General features: G+C 43.4%; 1 long non-coding RNA gene across 1 annotated transcript; it reads right to left on the bottom strand.

Moving 5' to 3' along the window:
* Positions 1–526: 526 nt before the first annotated feature.
* On the bottom strand, positions 527–5,139 carry LOC129143213 (uncharacterized). The gene is made up of 4 exons (XR_008546371.1): positions 4,701–5,139; positions 4,506–4,566; positions 2,901–3,137; positions 527–2,542 (listed from the first exon to the last, which is right to left on the bottom strand). It is a non-coding gene; the product is annotated as an uncharacterized LOC129143213 (long non-coding RNA).
* Between the last annotated feature and the right edge of the window lie 204 nt (positions 5,140–5,343).

Genomic DNA, 5,343 nt, shown 5'->3' on the forward strand with positions numbered 1-5,343 from the left:
CTCCATCTCAAAAAAAAAAAAAAAAGTGGCCTACAAAGTTAACAACTATGGCAATTATGAGAGGATCCCCATTAAAATTTCTCTTTTCAGGTGAGTTTTCCATGGAATGTGGGGAAAGTCATAATTTGAACAACATTAAATATCCCCCCTTTACCCTAAACCTTTTATTCAATAACATACCTGTACACCCCTGTGAGAGGGTACTGGGGAACAAGAGATGGGCAGTCCAGTGTGGGTGAACCACATCCTCAGTCCTCTAACGGCTGCCTGGAGGGAGCTGCAGCCTATGGAGGTATCATGGGGACCATGGGCAGGAATTTCAGGCAGGGTGGGCCTGGGGGCTTGGAAGGCATTGGGAGGAGTGTATGAAGATGGGGTGGACAATTTGGGGACAACTCCTATTCTTTCCTAACTCTTCAGAGGAAGAGAACCCTATAGGAGAAGAAAAAGTGGACATTTGAGTAATACCACCTGTATTAGTCTGTTTTCATGCTCTGATAAAGACATACCCAAGACTGGGCAATTTACAAAAGAAAAAGGTTTAATGGACTCACAGTTCCACGTGGCTGCAGAAGCCTCACAATGATGGTGGAAGACAAGGAGGAGCAAGTCACTTCCTACATGAATGGCAACAGGCAAAAAGAGAGAATGAGAGCCAAGTGAAATGAGTTTCCCCTTATCAAACCATCAGATCTCATGAGACTTATTCACTGCCATGAGAACAGTCTGGGGGAAACTGCCCCCATGATTCAATTATCTCCCACCAGGTTCTTCCCATAACAAGTGGGAATTATTGGAGTACAATTTAAGATGAGATTTTGGGTGGAGACATAGAGCCAAACCATATCATTCTGCCCCTGACCCCTCCCAAATCTCATGTCCTCACATTTCGGAACCAATCATGCCTTCCCAGTAGTCCCCCAAAGGCTTAACTTATTTCAATATTAACTGAAAAGTCAACAGTCCAAAGTCTCGTCTGAGACAAGGCAAGTCCCTTCCACCTATAAGCCTGTAAAATCAAAAGCAAGTTAATTACTTCCTAGGTACAATGGGGGTATAGGCATTGGGTAAATACAGCCATTCCAAGTGGGAGAAATTGGCCAAAGCAAAGGAGTTACAGGCCCCATGCAAGTCCAAACTCCAGCAGGGCAGTCAAATCTTAAAGCTCCAAAATGATCTCCTTTGACTCCATGGCTCATATCCAGGTCATGCTGATGCAAGAGGTGGGTTCCCATGGTCTTGGGCAGCTCCATCTCTGTAGCTTTGCAGAGTACAGCCACCTTTTCCAGGTGAAGCGTGCAAATTGTCAGTGGATCTACCATTCTGGGGTCTCAAGGACAGTGGCCCTCTTCTCACAGCTTCACTAGGCAGTGCCCCAGTAGGCACTGTGTGTGGGGGCTCTGACCCCACATTTCCCTTCTGTGCTAGCAGAGGTTCTCCACAAGCACCCTGCCCCTGCAACAAACTTCTGCCTGGGCATCCAGGCGTTTCCATATATCTTCTGAAATCTAGGTGGAGGTTCCCAAACCCCAGTTCTTGACTTCTGTGCACCCTCAGGCTCGACATCATGTTGGGGCTGTCAAAGCTTGGGGCTTACACCCTTTGAAGCCATGGCCCAAGCTGTACCTTGACCCCTTTTAGTCATGGCTGGAGCAGCTGGGATGCAGGGCACCAAGTCCCTGGACTGTGCACAGCACGGAGACCCTGGGCCCAGCCCAGGAAACTATATTTTCTTCCTAGGTCTCCACACCTGTGATGGGAGGGGCTGCCAAGAAGACCTCTGACATGCCCTGGAGACATTTTCCCCATTGTCTTGGGGATTAACATTCAGCTCCTCATTAATTATGCAAATTTCTGTAGCCAACTTGAATTTCTCCTCAGAAAATGGGATTTTCTTTTCTATCACATTGTCAGGCTGTAAATTTTACAAACTTTTATGCTCTGCTTCTTTTATAAAACTGAATATCTTTAACATCCCAAGTCTGAATTAACACTTCCCAAGTCACCCCTTAGATGTTTTGATGCTTAGAAATTTCTTCTACCAGATACCCTAAATCATCTCTCTCAAGTTCAAAGTTTCACAGATTTCTAGGGCAGGGGCAAAATGCCACCAGTCTCTTTGCTAAAACACAACAACAACACATATCTTTGCTCCAGTTCCCAACAACTTCCTCATCTCCATCTGAGACCACTTCAGCCTAGACCTTATTGTCCATATTGCTGTCAGGCTTGTGGTCAAAGTCATTCAACAAGTCTCTAGGAAGTTACAAACTTTCCCACATTTTCTTGTCTTCTTCTGAGCTCTCCAAACTGTTCCAACCTCTGCCTGTTACCCAGTTCCAAAGTCGCCTCCACATTTTCAGGTATCTTTTCAGCAACACCCCACTCTACTGGCACCAATTTACTGTATGAGTCTGTTTTCTAAGATAAAGACATACCCAAGACTGGGCAATGTACAAAAGAAAAAGGTTTAATTAGACTCACAGTTCCAAGTGGCTGAGGTTCACAATCATGGTAGAAGACAAGGAGGAGCAAGTCATGTCTTACATGGATGGCAGCAGGCAAAAAGAGAGAATGAGAGCCCAGTGAAATGGGTTTCCCCTTATCAAACTATCAGATCTTGTGAGACTTATTCACTACCATGAGAACAGTGTGGGAGAAACTGCCCCCATGATTCCATTATCCCCCACCAGGTTCCTCCCACAACACATGGGAATTATGGGAGTACAATTCAAGATGAGGTTTGGGTGGGGACACAGAGCAAAACCATATCACCACCCCATGCTCATATCTGAAACATAAAACTTTACTTGCTATCTACTTTGGCCCTTTCAGGCCAGTGTGGCTATTCCTTTTGTATATAGGTCTTCTCTAGTAAGAAGCCAAATATTTAAACTCACCTTTTCCCAAGGAGAGAAAAGCATGAGTCAGACCTCCAACATTGGCTGGCAACTACCAGTTGGAGGGACCCAGTCAGGGGAAAGGCGGTGAGATGGCCTGGGGGGCTCCAACTGCCCCTTTTCTTTGGAACCAGGCAGGAATTAGGCCAATAATTTATGGCTCCCCATTCTATAGTATCTCTTTGTGCCCGTGTGTGTTCATGTGGGTGTGTGTTTCTTCTGTTGTGTATTCCTCTCCTGTTAAAAATGTAATGAACTCAGTCCAGGTACTTTTGTGGATTGTCATGCTATCCCTGTAGTTGATTCTAATGTCCAAATGTTTCATTATTTGCCAATGGTGCAATAAACACTGCTATGGCTAAAAAGTCTATATTTTCTATGAATGGGCCTATCTCCCACAAAAGTATACTAATAAAGGAAAAGTAGACCTATTAGACCTATTATAATAACATAATCTGAATAATCTGGCAGCAGAGCAAACTGAGACTTCTATATATAAGTATTATTCCTTTTTCAACAAAGAATCATACGTCCTGATATCTTGTCAATTTGTTCTCACCCCCTGCCCCTGTTTCATATGGAGCCCTGTCAAATTCTATCTAAAGCCTTACACTCCTCTGCTTTTGGGGCTTCTGTGTCCTCACACGACTCCTACAGTGCCAGGTGCTCTGGTACCAGCAAAAAACATTACAGATTTAACGGTAGTTAGATTTTAATTTCATTACTTTGGACTTTAACCTGCCCTCTAATTAGATGATGAACTAAGGAAAATCTAATTACTTTTTCAATATTCCTTCAGTGGCATTCTTGATTATTGCTGTGTCCCATTTCTACAACTCACAGGGGCTTCCTGAATGTGGATAACAATCACCTCTTTCCCAACAAAAGCTGAAGTAACTCCCTTTGTTAAAGAGTTGGAAATCGGTTTGTTGGTTTGTTATGTGTCTGCTGTTTTATATTAGAATTGGCTCTGTAAGTTTCACCCCTACCATGAGATTAGTCAAGTTTGGGCACTCAGGTAGCCAGAAGCATTTAAAACATGCTACAATTGGCCTCTGTCTTGAAACAATTCTCTTTTGTTTTGCAAGACAAGCGTATGACCTTTCCTTCAGCCAGGAGCCAGTGGGTAATGGATTACTTGATTGACTGGGTATGACACTGCTGTTGAGAAAAGTACTTTGAACATATTTGGCAAGTTGAAAGTGGCACAGCTCATTAGGATACTATTATGTTAATTTGAAATGCCACTCAGGTAAGGAAGCAGTTCTGCTATAATGGTACATTGTAAAGAACTGCCTGGATCCTTCAGATGGAAATGGCCTTACGGTGGTGAGGCCAGCTAGATGGTGTGGATCCCAGGACAATGTAATAGGCCATGCTACCTGCCCAACTCCTATGACTGCCTTTATGAGGAAGGCAAGAAAAGAGACTGGAGTATCCTTGTGTTGCCTGATTGACTCCCACTGGCTTCATGGATTCAGGCAAATGAAGGAAACAAGAAAATAATAGGCCACGTCTAAGCTTTTGTCTTTTGCCTCCAACCCCACATTTCTCGAGGGGGATTAACTCGCCACCAATTAACTTGCGTCATTCCCCCAGACCCACCACAGTCACCACAACCACTGGAGTGAAAATGAAGGTCTTCGTGCTTCTTTGCATCAGATTCCTGGACGAGATTTCACAAACAGCCAAAGGGACAGTATCCTTAAAGATTAAAAACAAACACTAGTAACCCCAACCAAGAATTGTAATGGCAACTAGGGGAACAAGAACAACAGCAAAAAAGACAAAATTGCTTACCAAATGTTTACAGACACTTCATAGCCTGTCTACATCATTTTGATTAAACTATTTAATATGTTGCATTTACTTTCAGTGTATCGGAGATAAGGTCCTGTGAGTTTGAAGTCTGTGATCCACCAACAAACATATTTTGCAGTAAGAGGTTTTCTTGTGGAGAACAGAAAAAATGCTGAGCGAGAGAAGCTATCCTACCCAGCAACTCAAAGATATTTCCCCTTCTCTACTTTTACTGAGACGCAAGATGACTCTTCTGCTTCTGGGAGGGTCAAAACACAGAAAGAAAACCAGTCCAGAGGAAGGATTATCTTGGATACAAACCCTTTTCCTGGGATACTAGCTAATCCAAAAATACAAGCTGGTGCAAGACAGCTAAACATCAGTCCAGCTCCTCTTTGTGTCTGTAAATGTAGCTCCATGTAAGTGACTTGGAACAATTAAACCACAAAATCCCAACAAGACAAAGTGCAGACAATTTATAGCCCAGCTACAGCAGCTAGGGAGGAATATCTAATAGTCTTACCTAAGAAGCAATTACAAATGAAAGGGCTTCTCAGTAATGGAGATTTTTTTTTTTCAGGAGGCACTCTGCCAGAAAATTTTTTCACCAAAAGGCAGAGATCCATAAAACCTCCCTTTCATA

Source organism: Pan troglodytes, chromosome 1 (genome assembly GCF_028858775.2).
Source record: "Pan troglodytes isolate AG18354 chromosome 1, NHGRI_mPanTro3-v2.0_pri, whole genome shotgun sequence".
NCBI classification, from domain to species: Eukaryota; Metazoa; Chordata; class Mammalia; order Primates; family Hominidae; genus Pan; species Pan troglodytes.